This window comes from Rhinatrema bivittatum, chromosome 3 (genome assembly GCF_901001135.1).
Source record: "Rhinatrema bivittatum chromosome 3, aRhiBiv1.1, whole genome shotgun sequence".
Lineage (NCBI taxonomy): Eukaryota > Metazoa > Chordata > Amphibia > Gymnophiona > Rhinatrematidae > Rhinatrema > Rhinatrema bivittatum.
Window position 1 is genome coordinate 326,932,494 of NC_042617.1, and position 13,622 is coordinate 326,946,115.

The window sequence follows — 13,622 nt, forward strand, 5'->3', positions numbered from 1 at the left end:
CTTATGCAATTAACTACGTTGGCATTAACAAAAATTTTTTTTCGTTTTGAAGATGTTTTCTACCAACAGATCAAGGGGACAGCAATGGGGGCTACAATGGCCCCCAGCCTTGCCTGCTTATTTGTTGCACGGTTTGAGGAGATTTACATTTACCCCTCTGTGTGGCAGAAATCCATACATGCCTGGTACCGATACATTGATGATGTTTTTCTAGTTTGGTTAGGTACTGAGATCCAATTCTTCTTATTTTTGGATTGGCTGAACAGTTGCAATCCACATCTCCAGTTTTGTTCTGATTTTCACCATGACCGGATTCCTTTTTTGGACATGTTTATTACATTAAAAGATGGCCTTTTCTCTACTTCGATTTTTAGAAAACAAACTGATCGTAACACGATTCTGAAATTTGACAGTTGTCATCCAAGAATCCTAAAATCCAATATCCCAACTGGTCAGTTCCTTCACCTTCGACGGCTCTGCTCCTCTAGAGCAGAGTATACGTCTAAAGCTAAGGAGATGATCTCCCGGTTTCAGCAGAGGGGGTACCCTTTAAAGATTCTCAAACGTGCCTTTAAAAGAGCGTTGTACATTAACAGGGATGTGCTGTTCCTTCCTACACAAAAGGATGGGAGTAACACCACAAACTGCATTTTACCATTTACACCTTTTAGCAAGGATATCTCTACTATTATCCGTAGACACTGGTCAGCTTTATCCTTTTCTGAGTTTTTTCAAAGTTCTTTGCGGTTTACTTATCGCAGGGGTAAGAACTTAAGGGATATTTTAATCCGGTCAGATTTTTCACAAAATATATTACAACGTACACCTGGCTGTCATACCCCTTGCGGTAACTGTTCCGTTTGTAAACACACAACTACAATGACAAGTTTCACCGATCCCAGCTCCGGAAAAATTTATACTTTATACGGGTCATCTGACTGTAGTTCAGTGGGTGTTATATATGTTATTCGTTGCCCATGCGCAAAACTTTACATTGGCAAGACTAGACGACAAATTAGGACTAGGGTGATCGAGCACCGTTCTAATATTAAACATGCTAGGGCTCTAGCCCCTCTTGTTGATCATTGGGTGTCCTCATCTCACACAATATCGGACTTATTTTTCTTTGTACTTGAAGTGGTTCCTGCCCTACCCCGTGGAGGTGATTTTGATTCTCACTTGATTCAGTGTGAACAACGCTGGATTCACCGTTTGGACACGGTTGCCCCGGTGGGGCTAAACAAAGAGATTGAATGGGTGCATTTCATCTAAACTCCTGATTGGACAGGAATTCGTGGCTCTGATTGGTGGGCCAATCTCTTAGCTGATTGGTCTGTAAAAAATTCTTGGCGCCTTTTGACAGGTTTAAAGCTCCTTGTCTAATTATGTGGAACGCGCTCCCTGCTATGTCACCCTGAAGACTTTATTTTGGTAAGCGTTTGTATGTTTTGTATTGATATGATAATCATTATGTACGGCACTGGTGTTATTCTAATACGGTCCTATGTTTATGCTTTGTTTACAGTACTCATTTAACTCTTTTGTGCGTCCCTCCCGATGCAGCCCCTGGCGAAACACGGGACCGTGTCGGGGGACCCTCCTTTTTGCAACAATTTTTGATATATACAGTGGAGTTGCCGAAATGAATAATAAAAATTTCTGATACTTTAAAATTGAAATTTTTGGGACTGTATACCCTTTATTCCAGCACTCAATTTCTGGCGTGGCTTTCTCAAGGTATGCCACCAATAATACTGCTGGAGGTGTGGAGAGAGTTCTAGACTGGCCCAGATGTCTTGCAGTCAAGGAGTTGTGAGTCCATTGAAGAACTTTCCATCATAGTTGGCGAGGGACCACTGTCTTCCCCAGTGGAACTGGAAAGGTGGCAGACAGGATGACCTTGGCAGGGTTAATTATGTGCTGCGGGGTATCGGGTACGTCCTCTGCGACGAAGGATCTGGAGAGAGCATCAGCACAGCAATTCTTATTGGCTGGGCAGTAATGCAGCAGGATATTGAATCGGGTAAAAAAGAGGACCCAACGGGCCTGGTGATGGTTTAAACGCTGAGCATGATGTAAATACTTGAGGTTTTTGTGATCTGAGTATACTGTGATCTGGTGTTGAGCACCCTTGAGCCAGGGGCGCCATTCCTCAAAGACTAGCTTGATGGCCAGCAACTGTTTATCCTTGATGGCATAATTATGTTCTGCCGGAGAGAAGCGCTGGGAAAAAAATGAACAAGGGAGTAGAGTATGGGTAGTTGAGTATTGGCTCAGGACGGCTCCTACTCCAATGTTGGAGGCGTTGACCTTGACAACAAATGGATGTCTGGGATCCGGATGGCAGAGACATGGTTCTTTGAGAAAAGCGGTCTTAAGATCCTGTAAGGTGGTCATGGCTTCTGGAGACCACTGAGAGGGGTTGGCCCCCTTGCGAGTCATGGTCATGAGTGGAGCGGTGAATAATGTTGAATAAAAGACAGATAGTAATTGACAAAGCCAAGGAATCTCTGAAGGGCCTTGAGACCCGTAGGTGGAGGCCAATCGCGGATGCTCTTCAATTTCTGAGGATCCATTCTAAACCTTGGCTGGATACCACATAGCCAAGGAAAGGAACAGTCTCCTGCTCGAAGGAGCACTTCTTGAGTTTGGCAAAAAGTTGGTTGTCCCATAGACGCTGGAGAACACGAGAGACATCCCGGCGATGGCTTTGTAGGTCTTGCGAGAAGACTAGGATGTCGTCAAGGTACACAACTACTCACTAGTAAAGCATATCTCTGAAAACCTCATTCATCAGATTCTGAAAAACTGCGGGTGTGTTGCAAAGGCCGAATAGCATCACAAGGTATTCAAAGTGACCATCATGCGTGTTAAAGGCGGTCTTCCACTCGTCGCCTTTGTGGATACGGACCAAATTGTAGGCTCCCAGAAGACCAATTTGGAGAAGATTTTCGCTCCTTGAAGCCTGTTGAAAAGCTCTGAGATCAGAGGCAGTGGGTAGCGGTCCTTTAGAGTGATTTCATCTAGGCCTCTGTAATCGATGCAGAGGCAGAGGGAGCCATCTTTTTTCCCTACAAAGAAAAATCCCGCTCCTGCGGGAGACTTAGAGAGCTGAATGAAGCCTTTGGCCAGGTTCTTGCGGATGTACTCTGACATGGCTTGGGTCTCAGTTTGCGATAGGGGATAGATCCTACACTGAGGAGGTTCTGTATTGGGCAGCAAGTTAATTGTGCAATCGTAGGAGTGATGCGGGGGTAGAGTGTCCGCAGCCTTCTTCAAGAACACATCTGTAAATGAGGCATATTGTGGTGGAAGGCTGGGAAGAGAGAGCAAGGTAGTCAAACAAGGCAGCGGCAAGACGGACTCTAGGCAGTTCTCAAGGCAGGAGGAGCCCCAACGAGAGAGCTGTAGGGTAGCTCAGTCGAACTGTGGATTGTGTTACTGTAGCCCCGGCAGTCCCAGGACCACATGGTGAATGGCTTTGTCCAGGATGTGAAAGAAATGGTTTCTACATGCAGGGTCCCTGTGCGGAGCTGAATAGAGGCCGTGGTGTGAGTAACCTCACCAGGAGGAGGTTCTCCATGGCTGGATGAGAGGAGTAAAGGCACAGGGGAGCAGATGGTGGGGATCCACAGATGTTCAGTTAGTTGTTTTAATATAAAGTTTCCACTAGCCCCAGGGTCCACCAAAGCCAGACTGTGGAACTCCTGGTTATCCATTTTAATGGAGACAGTCAATGGAGGAGACGGTGAAGTCAGGCCTAGGAGTAGTCCTCCTGTAGAACCTAGGCCTGGGAGTTTCCTGGACAGACTGGACACGAGGCTATGGCATGTCCGAGTTGGCCGCAGTACAGGCAGAGATCAGATTACTGGCGGTGACGTCGTTCCTTGGGAGAAAGTCTGCTCCAGCCCATCTGCATTGGTTCATCCTCCGCTTTGTTCTGAGCTGTATTCATTCTGCGTGAAGGCAAATGTCAAGTTCGGGACGAGCCTGGGGTAGACTGCTGGAGCGATCTAGACTCATGAGAACGTTCTTGCAGATGGCAGTCAATGCGTCCAGTAAGGTCTATCGAGGAGTCCAACAATGCAGTCAATTCGCGAGCCGCCAACTCATCTTTAATCTGAGGACTCAAACCTTTGAGAAAGATGGAACATAAACATTCTGAGTCCCAGTGAAGTTCCAAAGAAAGGGTTCTGAACTCAATAACATAGTCTATTAATGAGCGAGAGCCTTGTTGGAGATGGAGAAGTGATGACCCGGAAATGGATCTTTGGCCTGGATCATCAAAGATGGAATGGAATAAGGCCAGGATCCCCAGGAGATCTCAAAGAACCGGGTCAGCACACTCCCAGAGAGGTGACACCCAGGCCAAGGCCTTATCATCCAAAAGGGAAAGGATGTAGGTAGTCTTGGTTATCACATCTGGGAAGTAAGCTGGTTGAAGACAGACGTGCATATTGCATTGATTCAAGAAACCCCTGCACAAAAGAGGGTTTCCTGAAAAGCGTCGGGGTGCCGGCAAGGGCACGGTAGGCCGAGGAACTAGCGTAAAGGTGGAGGTATTGAGTTTGATAGACATCGTGGCGGTAGACACAGCATCTAAACGAGTGCTCAAGTTGTCAATGGCAGCTGCCAGAGACTCCAGGAACTATTGCTATTCGCAGATTCTTTGTGCCAGGCCTGGATGGCTGAGACCTCTGCCGAGTCCATGGACTTGGCAATCTGTTATGGTTTATGGGTTTCGTGGACCCATGGCCCGAGGTGAGAGTTGTTACCACCTGTGGGGAGGAGCCCCACAGGTCCACAACATCGGGGAACGAGGTCAGGTGCAGCTGGAGTTCTGGGAGAGAGTCGGTGGGGAGGTCCTGAGGAGCGGGGTAAGAGACACAGCACTGAGGAACCCCACAGTATACAGGTTGGATTGGAGAGCAGTACCTGAGCAGAGACCTCCAAGAGGGTGGTGCTAGGCAGACCTGAGGAGCGGGAAGCACGAGGCAGGAAGTGCAGGAGATATACTGCTGAGACAGCCCTGAGGGGCGGAGCTGCGGAGCAAAGGAGGTACTGAAGCAATGATGTAGGCTAACCAATGGAGCGGGGAAGCCCCAAATTGGGTCTCCAGGTATTGATGTAAGCAACCCCGAGAAGCGGGAAAGGTGTGGATACAGTCACTGAAGTAAATGAAGGCACAGTCCCGAGGAATGGGGAAGCACCAGCAATCACCGGTGTTGTACGTAGGCACTGCCCCAAGGAGTAGGGAAGCACAGACAGTCTCAGGTGTAGAATGTAGGCACAGCCCCAAGGAGCGAGGAAGCACAGAGATAAGTCTCCCAAGTGGCGAGGATGTTCCCAGAGGCAACCCCGAGGAGCGGGAAGCCGGCAGGTAGACCTCCTGGAAGGAGCAGGACTAGCCCGAGGAGCGGGGGAAGCCAGGAGACCAGGTCTCTGGAGAGAGCACAAGCAGGCCCCCAAGGAAGCGGGTACCTGAGCCGGAGTCCAAGGAGGGTCTGAGACAGCCATCACAGGTCCGAGGAGACAGGAGCAAGTAGAGTAACAATGGAACTCATTGCCAAGTCAGCTAGCAAGGGGTGAAGGCGGTGCTAAAGAACCCTGAGCAAGTGGTGTCATCAGTCAGGGACGCCCCTGAGGTTCCCGCTGTAGCATCTTCAAAAGAGGGTCCGGTGGCACGCACATCTAGAAAGGCCCGGTGTCTGCGTGGGTGTCAGCGGCAGCCTGGACGCCATGAGGAACCTTGAGGTACGCGGCGGTAGAGGCTAGCCCCCGCTGTGAGCAGGCTCGGAGATGGGAGCAGAGAAACACAAGACGTGAGTTGATGCAGTTGCAGCCACAATGTCCCAATAGCTTAAAAATCACAAACTCAAACTAAACCTTTCCAAATCTGGTAAAGCCGACAAGGTCACCCCTTTCTATCTCAATTCCCTTACAACACAAGGATTCAATGTGCAGTCTGGAGGTACAATTTGAATTAGATCATAATCTTACAATGAAAATCCACATCTCAAAGGTGGTAAAGACCTACATTATGCTTCTATGATAGATCCACTAACTGCATAATTACTTTAAGAGAAACAACCTTGTTACCATAATGCACACATTGATTCCTAACCACATAGACTACTATAACCCTCTATTTAGCAGTCTCTCACAATTTAACCCCAAATGTCTTCCACTGCTACAGAGCACAGCGGCTGAATTTCTAGTAGGAGCCAAATCAACACATCATATAAGATCAATATTGTATGATTTACACTAGCTACCAGCTGAAATTAAGATAAAATTCAAAACTCTTTGTGTTTTCTTTAAGTGTGTGAATAAACAGGCTCCTGCTAATCTTTCCTAGCTTCTGTTCTACATTCCCACGAGGGAGTGCCGATCCACCCAGATGGTCCTCCTTACTTCTCCTCCTCTGGATTCACCCAGATTAGCTTGCATGAGATTTTGTGCATTCAATTGCTATGCCTCAAAAAATATGGAACAAGATAGCATATGAAATGCTATACTGGGTCAGACCAAGGTCCTTCAAGCCCAGCATCCTGCCTCTCATATTTTCCAATTTCGATCACACGTACCCAGGAGGATCCCAAAGGATAGGTCCAATTCTTGCTCATAACCAGGGATAAGCAGTGGCTTTCTCAAGTCTACAGGGCTAAAAGTGGTTTAGCATATCACATACTGGAAATAGGTCCTAGTGGCCTATGGATAAGGCTCTGGGCCCTAGAGCTAGGGATTGTGGGTTCAAGTCCCATCTTAGGTGAGAGTTAGAAGCCATGTTCTGGTAAATAGAATCACAGCATTTTTTTTTGCAGATAAAACTCCATCGTTGCTCTCTGCTTCAACCACAGGAGAAAAAGGGGAATTAGATTCAAACAGCAACCAACAACGACATTGAATTATAGTCTGCATAACTAGCTGATGCAGCAGTTATTACCCTTAACCAATAAGCCTGATACTTTTGATGCAACTCCAACATTACTCTCTGCTTTAATGGTAAGCAGTAACAGGGAATTGGGCTCAAACAGCAACCAACAAGGGCCCTGACTTTGGTGGTCTAGGAAACTGATAACTATAGGGATGACTTGTATGGTATAGTAGATACTACCTTAAGCTTGCTGGGCAGACTGGATGGACCATTTGGTCCTTTTCTGCCATCATTTCTGTTTCTATATTTCTATATTCATGTCATACAATGCATTCTAATAAGGCCTTTTGCTTCATCGTTGGAAGAATAAACCTGATAAGTTCATGGTAAAGGGTATGGCTTTGTGTAGCTTGCATGAGAATGTAGATAAAGATAGAGAAAGTCAAACCATTCAAGAGTAGAAACAATATAGAAGAAAGCCAGGAATTAATTGGTGCACAATGTATTTTTACATTTGGCCCCAGTGACCAAATGGACAAGGCACTGGACTCCTCAGCTAGGCATTGAGGGTTCAAGTCCCATCTGGAGTGGCATTAAGAGGCCTTGGATTGAATAACAACCTCATAACAGTTTTCAATGCCAAGACGTGCAGAGTCATGCATCTGGGGTACGGAAATCCAAAAGAGCCCCATGTGATGGGGGGGGGGGGGGTGAAATGCTGTTGTGCACAGAGCAACAGAGGGACCTTGGGGTGAGTGTCTAATGATCTGAAGATGGAAAAACAATGTGACAAGGCAATAGCTAAAACCAGAAGAGTGCTGGGCTGCATAGAGAGAGGAATAACTCTTAAGAAAAAGGAGGTAATAATCACCTTGTTCCAGGTCCTTGGTGAGGCCTCACCTGGAGTACTGTGTTCAGTTCTGGAGCCCTTATCTCAAAAGGAACAGAGACAGGATGGAGGCGGTCCAGAGAAGGGTGACCAAAATGGTGGTGGTGGGGGGGTCTCCATCAAATTACCTATGAGAAGAGGTTGAAGGACCTAAATATGTATACTCTGGAGGAGAGGAGGTGCAGGGGAGATATGATACAGACCTTCAGATACCTGAAAGGTTTTAATAATGCACAATCGACAAACCTTTTCTGTTGGAAAGAAATCAGCAGAACTAGGGGTCATGAAATGAAACTCTAGGAGGATGACTCAGAACCAATATCAGGAAATATTTCTTCATGGAAAGGATAGTGGATGCCTAGAATGCCCTTCTGGAGAAGATGGTGAATCAAAAACAGTGAAAAATTCAAAGATGCATGGGATAAATGCTGTGTATCCCTAAAGACTAAAGGATGGAAATGAAGAAATGAATGCATGGGGGTTAACTTGCTGGTGTGTCAGTTACTACTCTTCACCAATATCCTTCATATTGATCTTACTACTCCATCAGTGCTCTCTGCTTCAACGGCAAGGGGAAAAGGGGAATTAGATAGATTCAGACAGCAACCAACAAAAACATTGAACTTTATGGTCTTGGAAAACAAATAAGCATGGGGGTAACTTGCTTATGCAGCTGTTACTATCCTTAACCAATAAGCCTGATACTTTTGATGCAACTTCAACATTGCTCTCTGCTTCAATGGCAAGAGGTGATGGAGTATTGGACTCAAACAGCAACCAACAAGGGCCCTGACTTTGACGGTCTGAGAAACTAAGTATGGAGTGACCTGTACGGCATGGCAGATACTACCATAAGCTTGCTGGGCAGACTGGATGGTCCATTTGGTCCTTTTCTGCCATCATTTCTGTTTCTTTGACTTTTTCTCCAAGAACTTGTCTAAACTTTTTTTTAAATCCAGCTACACTAACTGCTTTCACCACATCTTCTGGCAACAAATTCCTCAATTTAATTGTGAGCTGAGTGAAAAAATACTTTCTCCGATGCTACTTTTTAGCTTCATAAAGAAAAGCGGAATATAGAAATCTGTATAAAAATAAAATAAAGTGTCCCTTAGTATTAGTACTGTTGGAAAGAGTAAGTAGCTTCCCTATTTGACCATCCCACCTCACTCATGATTTTATAGTCTTCTATCATCTGTCCTCTCAGGCATCTCTTTTCCAGGTTGAAGAGCCCTAAGCTACCCTTTCCTCATAAGAGACATTCCATCCCATTTATCATTGAGGTCGCTCTTTTCTGTATCTTTTCTAGTTCCACTAGATCTTTTAGGAAATGGGGGAACCAGAGCTGCACACAATAATCAAGGTGCAGTCGCAGCATTGATCACTACAGAGGCATTATGATATCTTCCATTTTATTTTCCATTCTTTTCCGTATAATACCTAATATTCTATTTGTTTTTTTGACCACTGCCTCCAAACACTGAGCTAAGGATTTCAAGGTATTGACTACGGTGACTCCAAGATCCTTTTCCTGGGTGGAGACGCCTAATACGGAGCTCATCATCATGTATCTGTGCATCACCTTGCACTTGTCCACATTAAATTTCATCTGTCATTCAGACACCCAATCCCCCAGTCTCACAAGGTCCTCTTGCAATTCCTCACAATTGGCTGGTGATTTAACTACTTTGAATAATTTTATGTCATCTGCAAATTTGAGAACCTCACTCATCACTTCATTTTCCTTAACATTTCTATATATATTAAAAAGCACCGACCCTAGTATAGATCCCTGGTGTGCTACTATTTATCTTTCTCTTTTGAGAGAAATGAGCATTCAGTCTTACTCTGTTTCCTTTCTTTTAGCCAGCTACCAAACCACAATAAGACATTGCCTCCTGTCCCATGACTCTTTAATTTCCTGATGAGCTTCTCATGAGGGATTTTGTCAAACACCTTTTAAAAATCCAGATACACTATATCATCCTCGTCCACATATTTATTAAGCCCTTCAAAAAAAAAAAAAATCTAACAGATTTGTAAGACAAGACTTCCCTTTGCTAAATCCTTGTTAGCTCTGAGAGGGGCTGGGAGGTATGATTTGCTGGGGGATGTAAGAGGGGGTGAAGATTGAGAGAGAGGATCAGCTGTAGTGCAGGGAGAGTAAGAGTGGAATGATAGTTGTAGGGGGACTGCATCCCTGCTAATTTGTTTTCGTTATCCTTTGGAGTCATTTCCAAGTGCTAAAATAGGGTCACATTGGTTAAATATTTGGGAAACCTTGGTCCAGTGGCTATAGTAACCTGGGTCCAGTTTCATCTTCCCCTATGAGCTTTCCCTCTTTGACTCCTCATTTAGTTTTTTATTGATGTAGTCCTCATTCTTGTTGGGGTTTGCTCCCCTAGAGGGGAGGAGTTAGCAATCTGTTGTGGAACCTGCTAAGTAGCAGCAACCTGTTGTGGATCTGGTTCCCCAGAGGGGAGGAGTTAGCAGTCCGATGTACTCCGTAGATGGAGCTATCTCCCTCTAGAGTGGCTCCCCATAGAGTAGAAGTCTGTTATGATACCGCTTTAGTAGTGTAAGAAATGAATACTTAATGTAAATTGGTGAATCCCTGGGCCGATGGCAGATGACAGCGCCCCCAGGAGGATATCCTGAGAGGGACCACCGGCTAGGCTGGAGTATGGAGACAAACACAGATAGTTCTTTATTAGACAGGAAGTAGAACCACCAGAGGTGGCAGTAGTGAGCTGATATACACGGCAGGGCTGAAGTCCTTCAGATACTGGAATTGCGATCTCTGGGTTGCTGAGTTGTAGAGAGAGACTATAGGTAGTGAGTAGACAAGGTATGCAGGATACATAACCATTAGTAGATTTATTTATTTATTTTTAATTTTTATATACCGATGTTCCTGTAAAGAATACATATCGCACCGGTTTACAAGGAACTGAACAGTCGCCTCCAGGGCGGAAATACATTAAAACAGTCGCCTCAAGGCAGAATACATTAACACAAGTATACAGGAAAACTATTAAAAGAGAAAGAGAATGATACACTCACAGTTGTAGATATCTGTAATGTCTTCTATGCAACAGGGAGTCTTCATTATATTCTAGGGGTGTGCATCCGTTTTCCACGTATTTGTAATCTGCAACTTATTTTGTCCTATCTGTTAAATATGTGGGGAGGCGAAACGCATCGCGACTCCCCACGTATTTAACAGATTTATGTTTTATTCGGCGCGCCGCGAGGTGCGCGCTTTTCTTCGCCCCCATTAGCTGCGAGCTACCCAGGATTACCACAAAATGGCGGCGCCCCTGCGGTAACCATGCCAACCTGTCTGACCCTTTCCTGTGAGTCGCAGTGACTCACAGGAAAGGGTCGGACAGGTCGGCATGGATACCGGAATGCAGCGTAACCGCGCTGACATTTTCTGAGCAGCACTGAATGCAGCCAATCGCGCTGTCATTCAGTGCTCTCTGTGGATTTTACTGACGAGCCAGCAGTATATAAACATCAGCACGAGGAGCCATGCAGTTATTTCCAGCGATGCTGTGGGGAGGTGGGCTGGGTGGAAGAGGGAGCAGGCAGAACTTATAGAGAAGAAATAGGCTAGCTAAGGAAAGAAAAATATATTCTTTGTTTTGCTGTAGTGCCAGGGTCAGCTACAGTCACTACTATTCCTGTTTCTTTCAAGCTGTTTATTTTGGTCAGACTCATCTCTGACTGAGAAGAGAAGCTGTGCTAGGTCAGCTAGCATTGACCACCATTTACCATTTAGGGTATTGGGCTGGCTTGGAGAGAGAGATTATTTTCAATGTCATCCATTTTTCTGGAGTGACAAAAATTCCTGCTTTTTTAAATTCCAATTACTTAGTCTCTCAGTGCACTGGGTTTCACTGGGAAGTTTAACAGGCTGAGTCTGTGCAGTCAAGTGCCCAGGGAGTCTGCCTCTTTTGTGCTTACAAGCAAGCAGCTTCTGTGTGCACGCCACACACATTAGTGCACAGCCAGGCAGCGTGACAGTGGGCAGTGGACATTTTAAACAGACTTTACATTATTATTCAGTGGGTCTGTGCAGTCAAGCGCCCGGGGAGTCTGCCTCTTTTGTGCTTACAAGCAAGCAGCTTCTGTGTGCACGCCACACACATTAGTGCACAGCCAGGCAGCGTGACAGCGGGCAGTGGGCATTTTAAACAGACTTTACATTATTATTCAGTGAGTCTGTGCAGTCAAGCGCCCGGGGAGTCTGCCTCTTTTGTGCTTACAAGCAAGCAGCTTCTGTGTGCACGCCACACACATTAGTGCACAGCCAGGCAGCGTGACAGTGGGCAGTGGGCATTTTAAACAGACTGAACCTTATCATTGTGGGACAGTGGGCATCGTTACTACTCAGTGACATAAAATCCATAATGTCAGGGAAAGAGAGATGCAATCGAGTCATTGGGACTGGCAGAGGAGGCACCCCAAAAGACACTAGTGCAACACCACCAGTACAGCTAAAAAGGCAACTGTGGCAATCTAAACTCTTTGTAGGGGATGGCAGTTCCATGCCAAAAAAAACGAAATCTGACCATGATACATCGCCATCGCCACCACTTGTTTCTGGCCCTGTAGTTTTGGAGGAGAGGGAAGGGGATGCAGAGTCATGCCCGACAAAATGTAGACACCCAAAAGCAGCAGGGGGACAGAAGTCTCGACTAACACTTAGCGTTCACAAGGTAGCGCAGTCACTGTTAGCTTCTGATTCAGATGAAGAATCTTCTTGTGTGGGATTCTCACCAGAAACGGAAGAAGAAATAGCTGATGAATCTTCGGTAGAATCAGTTAGTTCTGTCTTAGCCTCCAGAAATGTGCAGCAGGGGAGAGATGACAGTGATATCGAGGAGGAGGAAGAGCAGTCAGTACAGGCACAGAGGGTGACTGATGCCCCCTCTGGCATTGCTTCTCAGGGTGCACCCCCTACCTCAACTCCAGTGCCAGCATCCACCCCCAAGGTGTTAGAGAGGGGAGGATCACGAAAGACATCTCCGAGCTGGAAACATTTTAAAGTGATGGAAGACCCGCGTTATGCTCGGTGTAATTACTGTGCCAGGGATATTAGCAGAGGCAAGCAAATGGGACATCTATCTAATTTTGGCATGAACTATCATATGAAGAGGTAACACCCAACAAGATTACTGCCATCTGGGGATGGTGGCAGTTCCAGTCGGGGGACCCCTTCCAACCAGTGTGCAGTGGTAGGAAAGCAGCAGAGTCAGCCCACGCCCTCATACCCTTCTAGCAGTCAGACGGCAGGCCAGCAACCCCCTGACATGTGGCAGAAGCGACAATCCACCATGGAGGAAATGGGGTGGAGTGTGGTAACGCTATCCCGGGGTAGGAGGCAGGCAGCCTCAAAAGTTGTAACCAGGAGCATTGGGGAAATGATTGCCCTTGATGACCAGCCCTTGCAGCTAGTGCAGAATGTGGGTTTCAAGCGTTTTTTGAAGGTCGTACTTCCAAATTACAAAATCCCGTGCAGAACCACATTTAGTAGAAAGGTCATCCCCTGCCTGTACAAGCAGTGTCGCAGTCGCATTCAAGCACTGCTAGCTAAGGCAGACGGAAGAGTGCATTTCACCTGCGATATCTGGACTGCCATGAATGCTGCACACTCTTACCTCTCTCTGACAGCACACTGGTGGGACATGGCTGAGGCAGGGGCAGCCATCAGCTCTATTACTGAAGAAGTATCAGGGTGGAGGTGGGCTTTACTGCACACCCACCTGACGGACCAGGCCCATACCGCAGCCAATATTCTAGCATGCATCAGAAAGATGCTGGAGGGCTGGCAACTACACCAGTGAGACA